Below are 15,988 nucleotides of genomic sequence, written 5' to 3' on the forward strand. Positions count from 1 at the left end.
TGGTGAAATATTTACTCTTAAATTTCCAACACTTTTTAACTGACCCATAAAATTGTCAGTAACTCGCTATATTTTCGATACTTCCATGGACAAAACACACACTATTTTTTTCCCTTATCATTTCTTTCATGTTCAAATTTCTTTTCATATTCTAATTTAATTTTATTGTTGCTAAATTTATTTCTCTCGTTTCATGAAAGATGGGAACACAAACTTCCCTCCGCAAAAACACCATTAATCCATTTTTTTAACCATGTTGTGCCTTCGCCTAACCTTATTTGACTATCAACAAATTACAGACGCATTGAGTCTCACACTTTAGAGATATATGTTCATGTGTAAATTGTGACTTAAAGTTCCACATTATTGGATGCCAAAGTAGACGTTGAGAAACATATAAGTAAGATGACCAATACACCTAATGTGCTTAGTAAATCCTTTATATGTTGTTGCGTTTTTTTACTCGAATCTAACTTTTTGGTAAATTAGTTTTTTTAACACAATCTAACTTTTTGGTAAATATTACACAAAAATCTTCAACTCCTTCAACAATTTCATAAAATCACTTGCAACTTACTTCGTTCTTTATAACCTCATGGACAAAATACACAATTCTTATTTTTTTTAACCGGTATCAGTTCTCTCAATCTCAAATTTATTTTTCATCTTCTAATTTCTTTGATCTCTTCTCATGAAATAAAGGAACAAAAACACACTTTTAGTAAATTACCATTAATCTAACTTTTTGATCATGTTGTACATTTGTTTGACATTATTTGGCTATGTCACGTAATTACGGACACAGAGAATGTCACACTTGAGGGAGATATGTTATCGTGTAAAATAAGAGTTAAAGTTCTACAATGAAAGGAATAGTAGATATTGAATAAGATATAAGTGAGATGACTCACAAACGTGTGCCTAAATAATTTGGGAGAAATTGTGGTGTCGATATCATTTGTCTCGTTTCTTTTAGCCTAATGCAAAGATACAACCCAATGTAGGTTACACTTGCAGTCCCGAAATTATGATGATTTGTTTTGTTAGCTTTTGAATGTCATTTGTTTAATTTTTTTATGTTAAATATTATATTTTGGAAGTCGTTCGCTTTCATGCAATTTTTATTTGTCAAGGCGATAACTTTTTTTTATTTAACCTCTATTATTTTAAGTTCCTTCACTTTTAGTCTTTAGTGGGATATGACAAAGGAAAAACGTTTATGTGTTATGCTGAGTTGAAAAATACATGTTTACTAGTATAGTGACCCGTGCCAAGCACGGGAAATAAAAAACTTTTTTGATCAAATGTATAGATTTTATATTATGTTATCTTAAAATTATAAATGTGGTTATAATTTAAATTTGATATGGAAAAAAATATCATCTTAATGTTGTTAATTTTGTATATATTTTCAAATATCTAAACATTGCACATAACGATTAAAGTATTTGGATTTATACTTATACTAATTATTTGTAGTATAAGATGTACTCATTGTTAAACTTAGCATATGTAATATTTATGCAAAAATACGCCGACGTACTGTATATTATTATTTGTTGACATAATATATTTTATTAATCATAAAAACTAAAAAGATTATATTTTTTTTATATAATAGTCAGTGTCAGATGTATACACATAGCCTGTGAACGCAAACGTTAAATTTTTTATGGGTGAGTCTAAATATAGTTTGGGCTACAGAAACGTCGATTGTTATTTGTTTTTATTTTTTACAAAACCAATGGTCTAATGTAAATTTGTATTTTGGGGTAACAACAATGTAAAAAAAAAGTTCTGCATACTGTTATACCTGAAAAGTGCATCAATTAAAAGTCAATGGCAGGAGGATCTGCTTATATAGAAATTGCATGTCCTGTAATGACCAATACATAGACATGGCAACGGGGCGGACCGGGGGCGGGTTTGAGAATCCCCGTCCCCGCCCCCGCTTCCATGCACCCGTGTACCCGCCCCCGTCCCCAAACCATATCAGGGGTAAAAATTGAACACCCAACCCCGCCCTCAACTCCCGGCTCCGCCCCCACCCCCACCCGCGAAAACTTTATTTTTTATAAATATTTAAAAAATGCATATTTTTTCATTTTTTCATAGCAACAAAAACACAATAATTATATTAATAATTATTTATCTAATAAACTTTTTTCAAAAGAGCAAAATAATTATAATAAATATGTTTCTAAAGAGTAATATTATATTAAAATAGGTTGGTACTTATGGAAATAAGATTATAAAATTTAAGAAAGAAAGTTTTAAAAAACGGGTGCTGGGGTGGGTGCGGGGCACCCGCCCCCGTACTAAAACTCCAAATTTCCCCCACACCCGTACCCGCACCCGGTTAAATCGGCTTTTCCCCGTTAAATTCGGGGCGGGGGCGGCCGGGTCTTGCGAGGGCGGGGTTTGTTGCCATGTCTACCAATACGCCTTACAATGAAATTAAAAAAGAAAAACGACTTCCAAACAATACGTAACTTTAGTTTTTTAAATTATAGCAACAACAATTCTAAAACATAGCCAATGATCATACTTTTTGAAAAACTTCACGATACACAACATTTTTGGTTTCCTTGCAAACATTATTATCTTCATCGAAGATGAGCAGCTTCAAACCTTTTCTAGAAGTAACTCGAGAGACAACGACATAGAGCTGTCCATGCGTGAACACGGGCTTAGAAAGATAAACTCCCACTCGAGATAAAGATTGACCCTGACTTTTTTTTATTGTCATCGCAAAACAAAGCGTCAATGAAAATTGCATGCGTCTGAATTTGAAGGGTAGTTCTAGATCACTCGGAATAAGATTCATCCTGGGAATGAATACCCTGGTACCTGCCCTTTCTCCTGTAATTACAGTAGCAACTACCGTGCTCTTCCCTAGATGTGTAACTGTCAGCCTCGTACCATTACACAGTCCATTGGCCTGATCGATGTTTCTCATCAGCATAGCCGGACATCCCACCCTTAGTTTCAACCGGTGATTTGGAATTCCAGAGCTCTTAATACCATTAAGAAATTCTGTTGTGAAATACTCGCTTTGGACATCATAATTTTCACACGATCGACAAACAGAATCAGAGCTTAAATACTCTTTCTCTTCACTTGGAATCAGCGACATCATATATTCGTTAACATGCTCAACTGAATCAAGCGTTGGTGCGAGTATTCCCCTTTCTTGGAAAAATAGTTGGTCACCAATGTTATCATTCAAATCAGGATACACAAAGTTTATAATTGACATCAACGGATTTGTTGTGTCCGATATGAGCAAATATTCAGGAATTTCTACCTTCATTTCACCATTCTCATCCGAAGCGTCATTGTCGTCTCCAGTTGAGAGTATCCACTTGCCAAAATTAGGAATTTCTTCCTACTCTGCATGCTCTGCAGGTACCAAAGATGCACCCAATCTCATATTAACAGTAAGCCTCAACAAATTACAATAAGCCCATATCTTTGATGAATTGATTGAGGCATCAACAATATCCTGTCTCGTTCCTTTTCGGACAACAGACAATATCTGCCTGAAATCACCACCTAAAACTACTGTCATTCCACCAAAAGGTCTAAACTCGTTTAGGGGATCATTCTTGTACATCACACATTGATCGGTCAACTGCCTCAAAGCACCATCGGTGCATCGTTGGAGTCTCATCCCAAATTATCAACTTTGCAGCGCACACCAGGTCGGCTCTAGGACTATCCTTTTCCATCGTAAGCGATGATGCCTCATTAATCTCAATAGCGACTGTCAGCGTCGAGTGCGCGGTTCTTCCACCTGGTAATAGAAAAGCCGCTATACCGCTGGATGCAACATTCAATACAATTAACCCCTTCGATCTAACAGCATCTGACAATGTTTTCCATATAAAGGTTTTTCCAGTACCACCGTAACCATATAAGAAAAAGAAAACAACCGTCGTCAGAACCAACGGACTCCATGATCTTGTCATGCACACATCTTTGTTCATCAGTCAACATCAGCGTGTGTCTTATCCAGTTCATCTTTGTTGTCATTTAGCTCATCAACAATAAGCTTGTTTGTGAAAGTTGGCATGTCTGCTGCATTTGGCCTGGGCATAGATTTGAAGTCAATTAGAGACCATCCGTTTTCCTGAAGCAGCATTTCAATTTCAATCAAACACAGCTTCTTCAAGTCATCGTCACTGATACGCAGATCTGCATATTAAATGTAAAGTCCCGAAATTAATATTAACACCTTTGCATGCATATGTGTGCACGTTGAAGAGAAAGATAAAATATTAGCTTTATATGAGAATTCTTTATATTTAAACATGTCAGCTTAAAAAATGTAGAAAATGCTGAATGGTATCGTAGAGTTAGTAACTCTTGGTTTGTTCTTTACTATAATTGCCTCGTCCATGTCATTTGCACCCTGATGCTAAACTCGTCATCCCAGAATTCCAAGCAGTATTTGACTTGTGTTGCTTCAAAAACAACAACAAAGGAGTATGCAAAGAGAAGTGCAGTGGAGACAACACTAACAAAGCATATCTCAGTGGAGACATGTTTTTACTTTGAAGTTTTATGTTACCTCTTAATGCATTTTAAGTGCAGCTTTTCCTTTTAAAGTTGCATAATGACACGCCATTTGTTCAAATTCTCATCAATGACAATTGCAACATGTTCTGGCCTTAAAAAAATATCATTATGTCTTGAAACATGTCTATTTTCACTTCTGTCTTTGTCATAAAAACTAAAAATGATAGTAAGAGAATATATGCAATGCAACGGAAAAAATGATATTAAAGTCACGACTCAATTCTGAATCGAAAAAAGCTTCTTTCAGCTTAACTCAAACTAAAAAAATAAGCTTATTTGTAAAGGATTTCCCAAGCCATTATCTAATTAATGCGAAAATAAATAGATATAGAAACTGCTACAAAAAGATGTCATGAATGCTCACTAATCTAGATAAAGTGAAAAATTAATCAATTAAAGAACAATTTTGTGGCGTTGATAGTAGGTCATGCATTAACCTTAAGTTGTTTGCATTATTTGTGGGTGTGTTAGTGTCAGTTCTGCGCTGCTATTACGTGATGTAGCCGCTGGCTGGGAGGCTTTTGTGTGTGCATAATTGTTGTTGCGTCCGCTTGGCTTTTCTGTTTTTTAGTTGCAGGTATTTCAGCCTGTTGTAGTGCAGCTGCGATTTTTTAGAGGATCTTTGTGGGCATTAGGTTGTGAGACAGGGGTACTCTCGTGTAGGCAGCACCACGGTTTGTCGTGGTACTTTGCTGGGTTTGGTCTTTGATTAAGGCAACCTAGTGTACACCTCGGCCTCATGATTATTGCACCCGACCCTTGGATATGAATTTACCATCCGCATATATCTCCCTTAGATCATACCCCTATTCAAGCCTTCAAACACACTCCCTACATTCACATTTAGGTTCCCTCGTAGAAAAATATTTTCTCCTAGTGGTATATTTAGAATTAAGCCTCCTAAATCATCCCAAAATTTACTTTTAAAGTTTTTTTTAACCCTGCCCAGGGTGCATAAGCACTAATGATATTAAAGATGTATTGTTCCACTATAACTTTTAGGAATATGATATGATCTTCTATCATTTTCACATCTATAATATCCTTCTTTCATTCCTCATCAACAATAATGTCTACCCTATTTGTCGGTCTAACTTATAACACTAAAGACGTATTATTACACTATAAATTGTATAACTATGATATGATATACAACATCCTTCTTTGATTCCGTATTCACTATGATGTCTACCTCATTTCTCGTTCTAACTTTATTAGTGTACCAATTCTAAAACCTTAAAATATCTAATTCTTTCGCCCTTTCATCCACCCACTTAATTTCATGATATTAAAGATGTATTGTTCCACTACACTTTTTAGGAATATGATCTCCTATCCTTTTCACATCTATAATATCCTTCTTTCATTCCTCACCAACAATAATGTCTACCCTATTTGTCTGTCTAACTTGTAACACTAAAGACGTACTGTTACACTATAAATTGTATAGATATGATATGATGTCCTATCCTTTTTACATATACAATATCCTTCTTTGATTCTGTATTCATTATAATGTCTACCTCATTTCTCGATCTAACTTTGTTAGTGTACCAATTCTTAAACCTTGAACTATCTAATTTTTTCGCCCTTTAATCCAACCACTTATTTTCCTATATGCACGTACAATAATCTTCCTTCTAGTCATAGCACCAACTATTTCAATATATTTTTCTATAAGAGTGTCTATATTCCATGTTCCAAAACTGATCATACTCTCTTTTACTAACTTCTTTATCCACACATCATTTTTAGAGGTCCATATTACACCTCAAAATGAATGTGATACAAATAACATACATTTTGCCCAAATCATGGGTCGTTTATGCGTATGATGGTTTACCGAAAATTATCATTGATAGTTGAAAGACCAATTTTAAAAGGCTATATTGTGGTAGCAAAATATTTGCATTGATTTTGCTAGGCTGTATTTTTTATTCATTGTTTGAAAAATGGAATATGTTATTTAGTATATCAATAATATTAATGGGATTTATACCGTCTTCAATAATTTTTATTTTTAAACCAAAAGTGGGCAATTAGAGTATCACCTCACCAAAATATATTAAATAAAAAATATATACAATAGAAAAAGAGGAGAGACCAAACCAAAACTCTCAGAAATTTAAGAATCTAAAGTTTGATAAACCAAACTTGTTTCCAACAGAATACTCACTAATTTGGGCAGAGATGTTATTGCAGTTAGTATAATCATTAAGAGTCAGACCTAAATTTGCTAAAGCATATAAGCAAAAATTTAATTCTCTATAAATATAAGAAAATATAACTTTCATAAGCATATATGTTCCAAATTTGTTAAACACTCATACAAACTTCTATAAGTAGCTAGCATTTCTCTTTATATATGTTTATATTTGGGTTTCTTAATTAAGATTTCTTTTGTCAAAAAAAAAAATTAAGATTTCTAAAACTTTTATATATATACATTCAAAAAAAAACTTTTTTATATATGTTTAAAATTATATTTGTATAAAATTTGTTAAACACTCATACAAACTTCTTATCGAAGTCAAATATCTCAAAATTCAATAATTTTTTATATACACTTAAAATTATGTTTGTATAAAATTTATTTAATAAAACACTGATAAAAATGTCTCAAGTAAGTCGAATATCTGTAAAGATTAAAACCAGTTTATATGTGATTAATGCATTAAAATCACGTGATTCTCCTTTATTTCTCCATTAAATATCTAAGGCATTTTATTAATGATATTAAATCGATTTAAACAAAATTAAATCATTTAAATAATGTGATTCTCATTACCTGTATAGGAGTAAAGTAGTCACTAAGGAGAATATCTTCATTAATATTAAAATGTGATTAATGATTTAGAAATTTTTTAAAATGTGATTCTCATTAACAAAATATATATATATATATATATATATATATATATATATATATATATATATATATATATATGAGACAGGATCCGTTGACACCAGGTGTCAACGAATTTGTTGACACCAAATATTAACCGTTGATTCCTTTTGATCCAAAGGCTTATATTTGTTCATTTAGAATACCGAGTGAACCACTCTCACTAGATTATTGTCCTGTCTTTCTCAAAACAAGATCTCAATTTTGTCTTCTTTCACACTACCCATTTCTTCGAACGACATCATTCGACTTTCGATCCATAGTTTAGATTTATGTGATTTAAATTCATGCCAATTTTTTTAAATTTTTTAAATAAATATTATCAAACAAAATTTAAAATAAATTTGACTATTATTAATATCTTGGCCGTCATTCAGGTTTAGGAATTTGGCTTGAATTGGGTCATATGGTGGCTGCAATCGATGATGACTGGAAGTGGCCGGAAGTTCCAATTTCATGTTATGGAATATAGCCACAACAAAACGATTCATCTGGCCTTTGTTCTCAATCTCATGTTTTGTGATACCAAGATCCAATTTTTGTATTCGGTGTATGTAGATTGTCTCAAAGCCACGTTTTCTTTTTTGTTACTTGTTACAATTGCAAATATTCATGGCATAACCACATAAGAAAGGCACGAAGCACTAAGCTCGTATTCTGAGGAGAGACAGACAACGATATAACGTTATCGTGTGAGAGTGGTTCAGGTAATATTTCAAGTGAACTAATATAAGCCTTTGGATCAAAAGGAATCAACGGTTAATATTTGGTGTCAACGATGTCAACGAATTCGTTGACACCAGGTGTCAACGGATCCTGTCTCTATATATATATATATATATATATATAAACACAACTCTCTCATTAAGGAGAATATCTTCATTAATATTAAAATGTGATTAATGATTTAGAAATTTTTTATTACATTAATATCATTTGTTTTTTTTATGGTCCTTTTGAATATTTGTATTTCTTCATCAGTTTGAAAACAAATCTTTATTGTTTGATGGTGAACAACGAAGACCATATATAGAACTTGAGATTCTTAAAATGCTTTTCCAAAGAATAAATATTTACACCAACAACACAACACGATAAGAAAGTGGTACACACCATATTATTGTAGCCAATATACATATGATTTACTAATAAATCCTTGAATGTCTACACTTGACAATTGTCCACAAGTTCATTATGAATATTTCTAAAAAAAAAATAATCATTATAAGCAGTGGTAGATGTGAATCCTTTAGTTATTTTCGTTTTTTTATTAAAAAAATTGATAAAATTTGTCATTTATTATTCTTAATGATTATCGAAAAATAATAATTATTCTTGCTTTTTTTTTAGGCATTTTATACTTACTTGTATAAAACTTATAAATATTACCATGTATTGGACCGTGTGAGATTGAATCCGTAATCCTTATTTGTAAATGATAAAAAGCGAATTACTCCTTTGATATTATACCAAAAATATAATATCTATTGAGTACATGTGTCTGCAATTAAATGCTCAAAAGATCTGCTCATAGCAATTATGTTTTGTCTTAAGCCAATAGCTTCTTTTGTTTAATGAGTCAATTGATTTTTGAAATTATTGTGAGACCATTATTGGTTAAATTTTACTTAGACTCAGGTCAAACTCCATACTATCATAGACCTTCCATAGAAACTGGAGGGTCAGCACAAAAAATCATTATCATTCAAAATTATTATTTGAGAGTTTAGATTATCGGAAATTAAGAAAGTAACTTTTTTTTTACATATATTACTTCAAAAAAACCTTTTTTACATATATATAATTTGTTTTTTTTTATCATGATGGCCTACTATATTTATCTCTTTTTTTTAGGGATATTATATTCATCTTTTTAGGTGTTAATATTTATCTGTATATTTAATTTTAGCAACATTGTTGTGGTAAAGGGATGAAGATAATAGGAAAAAAAAAGTCATATATATGATACAACACTCATCAAAGAAATTAAATCAATAAAAAAGGATAGTGTCCACTCTAATTTCCTAATTACACAAAGCAAGTTAACAACAACTATCTATAATATTCAATATGAATTTAATCAATATTAAAATCATAACATAGTCGGTGAGCAAAAGAAACATTGCTATTTGAAATGTAAAATATGATCAACAATACAAATCGTAGCTCTAAAATTAAGTGCATGAATAGTTTTAAAAAAAAGTAGTCATCGTGTGCATCATATTTCATCAAATTTGTTCTTCGAGATCCACATTTTGAACACCTAAAGAGAAGGTGAAATAGGTCTCCATATGTTCAGCTGAAAGAAAGAAAATTAGAGTGAAATAAGTTTAATTGTTGTACCCGTGGAAAATATAAAAAATAGAATCAATTTTTGGAGACAGAAAAAAATCAATACATTGAAAGATGGATTTCGAAAACTATTTTAAAATTCTTGTATGAAATTAGAGATGATCTGAAAAATGGTGTGGAAAACATGAGCTTCAAAAGCAATATTTATAGCCAAAAAACACCAAATAACCACAAAAATTATTCCATTGATTAATGGATGCAATAATTGGGAATAAATTATACATTAATTTTTGAAACAAACTCATACACTCATGATATATTAGTCTTTTAATTTGAAATAATCAAAGTCACAATTTTTTTTATTATAACAATATATTGATTGCGAAAAACGAAAAACATATAATAAAGATTTTTTATTTACGTATCGTTTTTTTAACCCTGTGTCGATCTAGATTTAATCTTATAATTTAAATGTGTTAAAAAATCAAATGAATAATTATTTAATTAAATATGTACAATTATTTTTTTGAAGAATGCACAATTATTTTTTATAAAGCGCATATTTTTTTTCCACATCAAGAGTACACAATAAAAACAAATTATTTTTTTATAAAAATATATAAATACTTGTAAAAACAAAGTAGAATCTTGGAATAATGTATGTTCCATGATTTATGTTTTTTTTTTTGAGAGAGTGATTTATGCTTTTTTGTTAAGACTTTTTTTACTATAGCCATATTTACGGTTGTTTTTTTAACTAAAATTGAAATCAATCTTTATGCAATTAATTATCATCAAAGTCTTAATCAATTATTATTAATGCCCAGAAAATGTCATTTTTTTTAAAATTTAAATGTGTATAAAATATAAATTTCTAATATCAAAATAAAAACATTATTTTTTCATACTGAACACTTTTTTAAAAAAAAAATTCTTGGAAAATATAATAGAGTGGGGATATTTTTTTTAAGAATAAAAATATAAGTTTAAATACTCCTCCAAAATTTTCGGTTCATTAGAGTAATTTCATATGTAAATTTTCGGCTGTCATTCTGGTACATTAAATACTCCTCCGAATTTTAGCAAATAACATTTTGATGTGTATATGAAATAAAATATTAAATGCACCTTTCAATATAAGGTTGTCACGTGTACTATCAAAGTAAAATGTGTGAATTGAAATTCTTATGAATGAAAATAAAAACTAATATAAAATAATAAAAAATAATGATTTGAAAAATCAAATTATATTTGAACCGTGTTAATAACAAAATGTAGAGATACACATATGTAATATTTTTTTGCATTATTCCTGCGATATTTTTTTTAATAGAAGAGATACACATTGATTGAATGATGTTGGGAATTTTTTTAATAACATTGCCAATTTATTGATATTATCTCGTTTGGCCATTGTGATTTTAGAGGAAAGGTGTTGAAATAATTTTTTTTTATCTATTAAGCAATTCCGATTTTTTTTTTGGTTTAAGGCTTATTTTTTTTTTAGAGAAGGTCCACTAAATAGAATCAACTGAAATCATATTTTTGATATTCTCTAATGATACGTTTTCAATTCAAATTAAATACCTCCAATTCCAATCTTTTTCTGTCCTAAAATAAAGTATCCGATTTTCTTTTTCTTTCATAAAACAAACATTGAACAATTGAACGAAATTCATTAAATTTTTTTTGGTGAAATCTGTTCAACGGCTTTTGCGATTTTAGAGGAAAGGTCTTGAAATATTATTTTTCTTAGCTATTAAGCAATTCCTAATTTTTTTATTTTTTGGTTTAAGGCTTACTTTATTTTTTTAGGGAAGGTTCAACGTTTATTTTAGCAAGACCATTAAATAGAATCAATTTATATTATTGCCAAAAAAAAGAGGAATCAATTTACGTTAAAAAAAAAGAGGAACCAATTTAATAGCATTTAATATTTTTCTTTTTGTATTTCAACCAAAATTAAATTACATGATTCTACCAAAAATAGAAATATCTAATAAGAAAAACATGGGGTTTACGTCCTCTTTTTTTTTTTGCGGTAATCGGCGTTTTATTAAAAAATTTAATTGTGGTGGAATTTATCCTTTGACAAAAATAACGTATACTTTTTAGCCTAGTAAATATTTGTATCATACATGACCTTAACAAAATAACCAAATATTATTTTTTTGGGTACCAAATAAAATGTATCTAGTTAAATTATATAACAAATTAATGGTTACTACCAAATCTAATTAAATTATTTTAAAAAGTTACACTTTTATCAAATCATTTTTTTTTTGACAAATCAAATCATATTTTTATTATTTGACATATATCAATTATTTCATCTCTTTGATATTTAAATAATTATTTCATTAATCGTATTTTAATTAGATATTATTTGTTTTATTTTAATATATGAATTCAAATATATTAATTTAAATTATTTGATTATTCAAAAAAAGCATATTAGAATTTGAAATTGTAAAACTTCCTTTTGTATTTGTATTTCTAAAATACGAAACGTTTAGTAGAAAGAAAAAACATTTAAGTATTTTTACAAATATAAAGCATACGTTTCACAAAATAAATCAACAATAATTTGGAATTCGTATTTTTTGAATGAATAGGAAATGTTTGATTTGAAATTTGAAGCATATTAGAATTTGAAATTGTAAAACTTCCTTTTATACATAAACAATAAATACAAATTTGTGAGGATGAATGTGGTGAGAGTATATAAAGCATACGTTTCACAAAATAAATCAACAATAATTTGGAATTCGTATTTTTTGAATGAATAGGAAATGTTTGATTTGAAATTTGAAGCATATTAGAATTTGAAATTGTAAAACTTCCTTTTATACATAAACAATAAATACAAATTTGTGAGGATGAATGTGGTGAGAGTATTTTGTGATGATGAATGTGGTGAGAGTATTTGAAAAAAGAATAGGATGAGAGTGCCACATGTCATAAGAATAGGAGGAGGAAAAACATTTCCATAAAGGGCTATGGAATCGGCCGTAAATTTATATTATATAGATTATACATTTTAAATTGATGTGACATTTTTAATGAGTCTAATATTTTTGGTATAATAATTACTCAGTAATATCCAACTCCTTCAACAAACTCATAAAACTACCCACAACTCACTAGTTTTCCTTGTCATTTCTTCTAGTTCGAATAATTTTTCTAATTTAATTTCTCTCTTCTCATAAAATAAATGAGAAAAAAAAACACATCTCTATGAAACCACCACCAAGCCACCTTTTTTTACCATGTTGTGCCTCTGGCCTTATTTGACTATTTCATCATATCATAGACATAGAGAGTCTCACGTTTAAGGGAGAAATGCTAATTTGTCATGTGTGAGTAAAAATTCTATATTGCCAGCAAGATTTGATATTTATGAACATATAAATGAGATGAGTAATATACATATTGTCTTAAGGTTTTGGATGAAGATGTGGGGTTTCTCATTTTGAAACACAATACCTTGGTATATGTTCCTCATCAATATTACTGGACATCCAACTTTAAATCTTAATTTGTGGTTTGAAATATGCAACTGTTAATATCATTCAAGAACTCAATTGAATACCATTTGCTTTGTAGCTTTTTATTTTGGTCAGATTGACAAATCAAATCAAAGCTAATATTTTCCTTCTCGTTTTCTGGAAACAACGATAGAATAATATTGTTAAAGTGCTCAAATGGGTCCAAAGTTTGAGCAAGTATCCCTCGCTCTTGATTTTTTTGGAGATCTATATATTTTCCAAATTATTTGGATAAACAAGTCAATAAGGGAACACAATGAATAAGTTTGATCTAACCCACTTGTTTTGGCCTGGGACTACTTTTAAGGTCTCGTGTTTGATTCTCTCTGCTGCCATCATATCAATTTTAAGGTCTCGTATTTTCTTTTCAAATCCATGTATCAATGCTTCATTGATTTTCAATGGAATATTGAAGGATGAACCGGTTGTACGAACACCTGGAATTAACATGTAAGCTATGACCCTAGGAAAAAATGGTCAAATTGATAATAGATTAGAGCCTCGTAAGTATGTGGATAGCAGTTCAATTTCTGCCTCATGTGTATGGAAAATATTCAGCTGAGATGAGAGAACTCGTCTTATGTATCCCACAGGTTTTCCAACTAAGATTAGTCACTGCTAAGCGGTGATGTAAGCTTTATACCAATTTCATGATAACTCGAAAAAATATCAAATATAAAATTAGTTACCAAACTTAATTGATACATTTAATTAGTATATCTAATAAACATTAAAAATCAATATTTATTATTATTAATAATGATATAATAATAATAACAATAATATTTAAAAATTGATAATTTCAGCAAGCATTTATTTTGTATTATTTTCGACCAAAAATTTTCATCAATAAGTTAATCGATCGTTAGAGCATCCACAATGGACCTCTCCTTTTGGTTGCTTAAATGAGTCTCTATGTACATGCCACTTGCTCTTATAATTACTACTTAATAAGATTTAATCTTTCAAACTCTAGGAGTATATATGTTACCAGAATAACTCAAGGACTTTCTCTTAGTTCGTTCCTTTTATTTTTCTTTTGGTTTTCTTTACTTTTTATTTTTTTTGTTATTTACTTTTTTCTTGGTTTGGTGTTTGCCCCTCAGCTTTTTGCTTAGCTTTATTGAGAAGGTTTTGGTCCATCCCCAACTCCTTTTGTTCTTGTTTCCTTTTATTTATGCATTTATAAAGTGATGCAGCTGGTTCATAATTGAACCCCATTTAACTAAAAAAATAAAAAATCTCTCAAACTCAACACTTCAAAAAATATTAAATGGGTCTTAGTAATAAATAATTGTTGTGCATTTTATATTAAATGTGTAGTTTTTTAATAAATAATAGTTGTTTTCAATAAGAAGTTATTACTTTCAGTTGCTTTAACATGTGCAATATTGCATCTAAAAACCCATAGGTCTAGTAGCCACTGTATATGTTCTACACCTAATTTTCTAGTTCTATCTAGTGGAGGTTCGGTTTAAAATTAACATAAAAAAAAATACACATTTGTTGGCTAGTGCTCCTTTTAAAATAGATATATTTTGATTAATGTGTATATACACTTTTTACAACTTTGTTTGTATGAGAGGTAGTACAATACTTATATTATTGAGTAAACGTGTTTTATTCAAAATATTGATTGTTATAATGATTTTTTTAAATTGCCATTTACATGCTCTTCAAAGTCAAATGAGGTTTGGGTTTTATCATTTTTTAAAAGTGAAAACGAACCAAACTGAATCGATGGTGTACGGTTTGGTTCGACCAAAACTGCATTTAAATAAAAGAGGAATTCCCTAAAAAAAAGAAAAGAGGAATTTTTTTTCTTCAAATGTTTGTATTTATTTAATACTGAAAATAAAATATATGAAATTCCGTGAGAACACATAATTCAGAAATAAAGTTGCAATAAAAATTTAGATTTTTTTTATAGCAAAATTCAGAAATAATCATAGTAATAAAATTCAGAAAAACTTTTGCAACGTAAGAATCTAGAATATGTCAAAAAAGAAACTTAAGAATCCAGAAGAGAAGCTGCAACAAAGAAAAATGAAACCCTAATTCAAAATTCTTATAATGTAACACTAATCCAAACAACACAAAGAAGAAAAATAAACAAAAGCCTTTAAAAGACTAAAATACACACTTATTACATATGATTCGTGGTATAAAATGAGTAAATGACAAATTACCAAAAAAAACTAAAGTTTGGCCCTGACAGTTAATATAGGATGCGCGACCTTGAACTGAATATATAGATAGGAAACTACTTTGTTCTCAATATTATAAAGGTCTCTGCAAAATAATGAACACATTGTAACCAAAACCGATAAAATAAATTTCAATAATGTTGAGTTTCCTCCCAATTAGAAGAAACACAACCAAACTGGAAGGAATTAAAGTCGATTAAACTGAGATATACTTTAGTTATAAATCTGATAAGTTCTTTGTAAATTTGAGGAACATTGAGTAGAAATATGGTCATCCGCAAACAAATATATGGGAAAATAAATATGTTACATTAATAGCAAAAGAAATTTAATGAATAAGATCATATCGTTATATGATGAAAATAATGTCTCAAATGAAGAATTTTCAAAAATGATATATAGTAGACAATTATTTGGAACAAAATATAAATCATGAGAGAATTGGAACAAAATAT

The sequence above is a fragment of the Medicago sativa genome, chromosome 1 (assembly GCF_051527215.1).
Source record: "Medicago sativa cultivar Bolivia chromosome 1, Bolivia_mono, whole genome shotgun sequence".
NCBI lineage: Eukaryota > Viridiplantae > Streptophyta > Magnoliopsida > Fabales > Fabaceae > Medicago > Medicago sativa.